Here is an 8,476-nt window from a genome sequence, read left to right on the forward strand (position 1 = left end):
TTAATACATCATATTAATATATAATAAATGTTATATTAATATATTATCTATCTATCTATGTATGGTCCCCTTTCACATGTAAACTTTCCTGTATTTACAAACATTCCTTGTTTTCAAATGCATATTTGAACTTTGTTCAAATTTGTACTTAACTTTGTTTTCTATTACCTTTCCCATTTTTTTAAGAACGTATACTTGAAGCCCTCTTCAAATACATATTATCTGTGATATTTTGTTATAGCAGCCTGAATGGATTAAGACAGAAAATTATTTTAGAGACCATTTTAATGAGCCCAAGCTAGTCTGTTGGTTGCTGTGAGACAGGTGACCACATCAACCTCATTGGTCCAGCTGACACAGGCAACCTACAGACGTGAGTGAGGCTGTCATAGACCATCTAGCCTCAGTCACTTCATCAGCTGAGAGTAACTGTATGAGCACGTCTCAAAGAGATTAGCTAAATCAGTCCAAGGCAGAATCTCAAGCTAAACAAAAAAATAGTTGTTTTAAACCACTGGAGGTGGCTTTTTATTATGCAGAAAAAGCTAACTGATATACAGCTATTGTCTGCAGATCGTTATGTTTTCAACTGAGAAAAGCTGTATCAGAAGTTGCTGATGTAATGGATAAGTTCCGAGCAAATTCTTCTAAAAAGAGATATTCTGAAATTTTTGTGTCTGATATTAAAATGAGTATATATTTCAGTCCCAGTGTTTTCAAAGTTATTGTCTTATTCTTGCAAATATAGTACCTTTCTTTGATAAAGTATTTGCAACTCAGGATTTGACATGCTACTTCTTATTTACATTTATTTTAGTTTTAAAATTAAATTAGATGATATAAATTTCTACATCTCAAATGTATAACACTGCAGAACAAAATATAAATTTACCCAATTAAAAATGGATACTCCTGGGCTTCCCTGGTGGCGCAGTGGTTGAGAGTCTGCCTGCCAATGCAGGGGACGCGGGTTCGAGCCCTGGTCTGGGAGGATTCCACATGCCGCGGAGCAACTAGGCCCGTGAGCCACAATTACTGAGCCTGCGCGTCTGGAGCCTGTGCTCCGCAACAAGAGAGGCCGCGATAGTGAGAGGCCTGCGCACCGCGATGAAGAGTGGCCCCCGCTTGCCGCAACTAGAGAAAGCCCTCGCACAGAAACGAAGACCCAACACAGCCATAAATTAATTAATTAATTAATTAAAAAAAAAAAAGGATACTCCTTTCATTCTTTATACATGTTTAAGAAAACTTGAATATAAGTGGACTTACTTTATAAGAATAGGCATTTGGTTAAAATAAAACTTCATGCTTTGTAAAATGATAAGTAAATCACAGTTAGTAGTAGTACATAAACATCATCAGCTATAACTTCTCTAAATAGTTAATTCATTTTTGAAGAGATGGTGATTCTCTAGCAAATTTTTGTCTTTGTTTTTGTTTTGTTATTGTTGTTGCTTCATGGTCCATGATTTCATTACTTGCCTATGGTGAATGGAAAATGTTAACAGATATTTGGTGCAAGTTACAAATTTGCCTTGAACTTGAGACATGGAAATTCAGAAATCAAACTTTCATCGAACATTAACATTTGTATGAAGAGTATATGAATTACTCTCTATATGCTCTATGGCAGGACTGCCCAGCCTCTATTTCCCACACTTATTTCCCATTTAGCTAAGCTATAATTTGTCATGTTTCTTACTGACCTCACTGATTGGTTGCCCTAACTCTCAGTCTCTGTGGGAGAGTAGGAGCCTAACTTCCAATAAGAGACAGTTAGCAAACACAGATGCCACCTGTTCCCTAATTCCCTCCAATACTTTTCCACTAATTTTTCCAGTGCTTAGAAATGTTCCTGCCTTTTGTTTCAGTGGAGTTGAGTTCAGCCTCTCTCCCCTACTGCAATAGTCTTGAATAAAGTCTTCCTTCCTTGTTTAAATCTTTCTGCTGCAATTATTCTTGACAGTTTGTAAGCAATTTTGTAACTCCCCACCTTAAAAAGGAAGCCTTAGGTATCCTGCCACTGGCAACTTCTGGGAAAAGAGTGAAAAGTTATTGCTGGTCATGATGAGATTCAACCACTAGTTAGCTTTGTCTATTCACTGTACATGCACCTCACATATCACTGAAGGAGACTCTGGCAGGAATTGGAATACAAGTGAAGTTCTACCAACACCTCCTTGCAACCACTAATAAAACTGCTTTATTAAAAGATGAAAAGTTCAGGATAAATGCTGAGGGGAAAGGTGTGAACTAGACGTGACCCAGGCAAACTTCCTAGGGTGAGAAAGAAATCTTGGGAATGAGGCATTGTCTTTTACTTCCCAATTCTTGCAGGGAGTGAGCAGCTGGCAGAGAGCTCAATCATCCAGCACAAGCTAGAAAAGGCCATTAGACATCAACAACCATATTGTATTAAGTCAGCTTTCAAAGAGTTCTTCAAATTTTAGTGTTTTTTCTGTGTTAGAGTGGAGGGTGATTGATGAGTGGGCACCAATTAGGCTACCTTTGCAATTTACTGTTTCCCCAAACCTCATAACAGACATACACTTATTTTCTTTTTCTCTTGAAGATTTATCTATATTTCCATGATGGGAAAGAGAAGAAAGGAGAGAAGACAGGAGCCACTTTTTTAGTTCTTTCTCGTCATGGAATATATTACTGACAGGTCAAAAGCATAAAAATACAAAATGAAAAAAATGAAAGTGAGTGAAAAGACTTTATAGAATACTTTTGTATGGTATATGTCTTCAAAAATACTTTGTGGTATCTTCATAAAATGCATAATTCTTACTTCATAGACCAAAGAAAGGAAGTCTGAGTGTTTCTACTCACTCTCATTCTTCCCAATCTGTTTCCATTCAGTAATGAATCACTATTAGGTATTTGAAGCTATTTATTTCTTTTTTCTTTATTGAAATAGAATTGACTTACAATGTTTCAGGTATACAGCAAAGTGATTCAGTTATACATGTGAATATATATACATGTATATATATTCTTTTTCAGATTATTTTCCATTATAGGTTATTATTACAATATATTGAATATAATTCCCTGTGCTATACAGTAGGTCCTTGTTGTTTATCTACCTTATATGTAGTAGTATCTGTTAATCCCAAATTCCTAATTTATCCCTCCTTCCCTTTCCCCTTTTGTAACCATAAGTTTGTTTTCTATGTTTGTGAGTCTATTTCTCTTTTGAAAATAAGTTCATTTCTATAATTTTTTTTAAATTCCACATATAAGTGATATCATATGATATTTGTCTTTCTCTGTCAGACTTACTTCACTTGCTCTGATAATCTCTAGGTCTATCCATGTTACCACAAATGACATTATTTTTTCATTCTTTTTTATGGCTAAATAATATCCCATTGTATATACATACCACATCTTCTTTATCCGTCCATCTGTTGAAGGACTTTTAGGTTGTTGAAGCTCTTTTTTTAAGTTACTTTATGTCAAGTTCCCCCTTAATTACTAAAAAAATCATAAAAAAGAATCTTATTTTATGTAATTAGCAGAAGTTTTGGAGCTGTAATATTATTTCCTAGGTATTTGTGAATATATTGCGTGTGAAACTGCAGGGATTGGTTCAGTGGCATTTTGTAGGCAATATCTCTTATCTTGTTCTTGGAATACAGTTACAGAGTTTTCTGGTCTATTCCAACTGGACAAAGCAGTAGTTTCTGAAATTATCAGTGAGCTTGGAGCTTGAGTCAGTTTTCCCTGTGTGTGTGTGTATTGGGGTGGGGGTGGGAGTGGGAGTTAAAAGTGTATATAGTAAATTGCTTGTTTTTTTTTTTCTTTAAATTCTGAGGTCAGTCAACCTACTACTAGATTCAAATCCTGCCTCAGCCACTTATTAGCTTTTGCCATTGAACAAGTTAAAAAGTTATTTAACAACAAGAACTTTCATTCAATGTTAGTGGGAATGCAAAATGGTAAGACTACTTTGGAAGATGGTTTGGCAGTTTCTGACAAAGCTAAGTATACTCTTACCATATTATCCAGCAATCAAGCTCCGTGGTATTTACCTACCCAAATGAATTGAAAACTTATGTCCACATAAAAACCTAAACATGGATATTTATAGCAGCTTTATTCATAATTGTCAACACTTGGAAGCAACCAAGATGTCCTTCAGTAGGTGGGTGGACAGATACTCTGTAGTACATTCAGACAACAGAATTTTATGCAGTGATGGAAAGAAATGAGCTATCAAGCCATGAAAAGACTTGGAGGAGACTTAAATGAATTTTACTAACTGAAAGAACCAGTCTGAAAAGGCCACATACTGTATGATTCCAATTATATGACATTCTAAAAAGTCAAAGCTATGGAGGAGGCAAAAAGATGAATGTTTGATAGGAACTAGAGGAGAGGGACAGATGGATAGGTAGAACGGAGGATTTTTAGTGTAGTGAAACTATTCTATATGATACATCAATGGTGTGTACATGTCCTGATACATCTGTCAAAACCCTTAGAATGTACAACACCAAAGGTGAACCCAAATGTAAACTATGGGCACTGGGTGATGATGTGTCAATGTAAGTTTATTTTTTTTGTACAAAATATACCACTCGGATGGAAAATGCTGATAGTTAGGGAGGTTGTGTTGGAGGTCGACTGTGGGTATATAGGAACTGTCTATATTCCCTGCCAAATTTTTCTGTGAACCTAAAATTGCCCTAAAAAAGTTATTAATTTTTTAAAAGTTACTTAACTTTTCATTAAATGTGAAATGTGGGTAATAATCATATTTATTTCATAAAGTAAGACTAAATAAGTTAGTAGGCATCATTTGCTAAGAACAGTACTTGTCATATAAGGAGTACCCATATGTTAGCTGTTATTAGCAGTAGTGTATCATTAAGATTTACTGTTACTAAGTTTTTTTTTCATTTCTATGATCTTAATGGTTAGAAACATCCACAATTAGTCTATGAGGTTGACTGAACAGAGATACTTATGGCCTCTTTACATCAGGAAACAAGGGACAGTAAATAAATTCTGTAGGATCATAGGGTCAGAACTGTCTCCTAGAACAAAAATCCATTTTTCTGTACAGACTTTGTCTAAGGATACCTTTACACTTTCAAAATTACAAATAATCATATGATATCACTTACATGTGGAATCTAAAAAAGTTTACAAATGAACTTATCTACAAAACAGAAGTAGAGTTACAGATGTAGAAAACAAACTTAAGGTTACCAGGGGGTAAAGGGGAGGGAGGGATAAACTGGAAGATTGGGATTGACATATACACACTGCAATAGTATATAAAACAGAAGACTAATAATGACTTACTGTATAGCACAGGGAACTCTACTCAATACTCTGTAATGGCCTATATGGGAAAAGAATCTAAAAAGACTGGATATATGTATATGTATAACTGATTCACTTTGCTGCACACCTGAAACTAACACCACATTGTAAATCAACTATACTCCAATAAAAGTTTTTTAAAAATTACAAGCTACTCTCACTTTGAACAGTACAGTGTGCATAGAAAACTCCTGAATATCAGAACTGTACAAGCTAGAAATGCCCGTATTGAGGAACCCAAAGAGCTTTTGTTTATATAACTTATATCTCTGGATGTTTGCTGTATTGGATGTTTGAACGGAGAAAATTTTAAAACCCAAGACATGTAAGCTCGCAATCCATTAGCCTTCAAATGGATGACATCATCATGCCATGAGTCTCAAGAAAAATACATTGCATGTTCCTGAGAGATTGAGAATGGAAAAGGCAAATAATATCTTAGTATTATTATGAAAATACATAAGCTTGACCTCTTAGATGCAAACGCAAGGGTCTTGGAACAACAGGGGTCCCCAGACCACACTTTGAGAACATCTGCAGCGCACCATGTGCCATGAGGTCACTTCATGCGTGGTTTCCCCAGTCCTACTCTGTTGCCTCACAGTCTCCCTGTTCTTTAGCAGTCCCCCTCCCACTTTCTCCCAGTCATCTCTCAGCTTGATCATCAATCTCACACTAGACAGCTTCTGCATCTCTGTCTCCTCCAGGTCCTTTGATACGTTTCCTGCAGGCCTATCCTCCCTTGGATTTAAATAGGAGAGACCAGGCCATAGAATTTAAGAGTTTTCAGCCCACACCAAACTCCCAGTTCAATTGACTTACAGCAAAGCCTGAGATGAGGAGCCACTCGGGTCTCAGCTAAAGTCAGAGTCAGAGAACCCTGAGCTGTGAGCAGGCTTCAGAAGCCACAGAGGTGGCTCAGGCCAAGCTGGAGGATGAGGTTGGCTGCTTTCATGTGACCAAGTGAGAGCAGGCTACTGAGCAGGGTGTAGAGATGAGCAGGGCAGGGCAGTGTATGAGCCAGCTGAGACCCATCCAGAGGCTTCATGAATAATCAACAATGTGGAGAAACACGGGTTGGCTCCTTAATGTAGTTTATACAATGTAATTTCCTTTGTTTTTAGAACATCATGAATGTCGATAAAATGCCCTTTCATTTCACATTTAAGCTATAAAATGTCACCACCATTTCCAGTTTATTAGATGATGTGTTTCTTTAAAACTTTTGGTTTCACAAATACCATGCACTGTGGTTGCATAAGGTCAGAATTATTTTCTGCCTGTTTATATGCAGTTTGACAAACTAAATCAATTTTTGGTCTTTAGGAGAATAGAGCCACAGCCTAATAGGTTAGACTTTCTGTACATAACATTTCTTCAGAACAGATCTTTATACTGAGGGATGTGATATGTATTAAACATCTCCCCATCATACGCTTTCACACACAAGTTGGCATAACATATACTGATTAATTACTAGACATCCTTCCCTATAATTCTGCATTACCCACAAATGTTTATTGAACTCTAATTATGCACAGATCACTGGACTGGTTGTTAGGTATAAAAAATAACTATAAAATATAGCCTACTGTTCTAGATGAGAAAATACATATGCATTCATAAACATACGTGGGTGGATACAGAGTAGTTATAGTGATATAAGGTAAATGCTAAATGTCAGATGCTATAGACCAGAAATACAGGAGGCTAGAGGAGGGACCTATGGTTGAAATCTGTTTTTTTCAGCTCAATTTTCCTTTGGGAATGTACCTCTTTCTACATCAGATCCAGTGATTAAATAAGAGCACAAAGAGGCCCCAAGTCCAGCGGTGTGTACGTGGCTCCTGCCTGGTTAAGTACCATATCTTTCTCCTTGGCCACACTACCTCAAGCAGCACCAATGAAAATCTGTGTCCTGATTTACTGGAACAATGTAGATGGAACTATTTTTGTGTGGGTTATAGGCTGGTAGGAGAAAATTAGGGAGGTCTTTGTGCCCATTGTTGCCACTCAGTTAAGAAAAGCCTTCTGAGAATAAAGTTAAGACTAAAGAAAGCAGGGTTGAAATGTTGAGAGAGGTATTCCTGCATCCAGCTATGCCTAGAGTCTCTTTCACTACTGGACTTCTCCAGGGATGTCCGCTGATAAATCCCTTTTATCCTTAAAGCGGTTTGAATTGGATGTATGACACAAGCCACTCAAAGAGCACTGATGCACACAGGAGGAATAGTCACTTGAGGACTGAAACGGTCCAAGAGGGTTTCTTGGAATGATTTGAACAGAATCCCAAGTGCTGTTTAAGATGCAGTTGAGAGAAAAAGATTAAAAAGGACATTCAAGATGGCAAATGCAAAGGCAAAAATCCATGGTGGGAAGTTTTAAGTCCAAGTTGGTGTATACAGGCCTCATATAGGAAAAATAGATGTAGTTTTACAAAAGGGAAAGGACTTGATTTAGCAGAGGTAGCAGTTGGTAAATGGCTTTAGGGGCACTCACAGTCAAACAATGGAATACAGAACTGAAATTAATGAAAGAAGCCTAAAATGGAGGATATATATATATATACATATTATATATATGAAGACGGGGTTTTTGTCCTGACACTGGACCTATAAAATTGTACCAGTGATATCATTAACCACTTATAGGCAATTGCCCAAATCCCCTTCCTGACATTATTGTTTTTGTTTCATACTTATTTTAGCAAAGTAACACATTCAAGTGCATTAAAAAAAAAAAAAATTAAATGTTAATAGGCTTATAGTAAAAATGGGTTTTTTTCTATATGTTCTGCTTTTGCTTCTCTCCACCCCAGGCTTCTAGTAGTAGTAAAAAATACTTTCAAATATTTCAACTCTTTTATCAGATATTAGGTCCACATTTCTGAATAATATGTTTCTGGTGTCTCATCTTAAATTATTAGTTTCAGATAACTGTTGTCCTCCTGTCAAGTTATTTGAGGATAGATCCTTACCACTTACCTTCATCCAAAATTCAGATAGAATTTCAATTTTGTATCGAATTATGAGTGAGTATATCCTTGGACTATGTAAATTGTTAGACTATGTCAATGTTATTCTCCAATGAGTCACATAGGCCTATAATTATGATTCATTTTTTCTAATCATATAGG

General features: G+C 36.4%; 1 long non-coding RNA gene across 1 annotated transcript; it reads right to left on the reverse strand.

Annotated features, from left to right (window-relative positions):
• Positions 1-801: 801 nt before the first annotated feature.
• On the reverse strand, positions 802-7,896 carry LOC309660431. Its single transcript, XR_014263397.1, has 2 exons — positions 1,218-7,896; positions 802-912 (listed from the first exon to the last, which is right to left on the reverse strand). It is a non-coding gene; the product is annotated as an uncharacterized lncRNA (long non-coding RNA).
• Between the last annotated feature and the right edge of the window lie 580 nt (positions 7,897-8,476).

The sequence above is a fragment of the Balaenoptera physalus genome (assembly GCF_965194825.1).
Source record: "Balaenoptera physalus genome assembly, chromosome: 4".
Classification (NCBI taxonomy): Eukaryota; Metazoa; Chordata; class Mammalia; order Artiodactyla; family Balaenopteridae; genus Balaenoptera; species Balaenoptera physalus.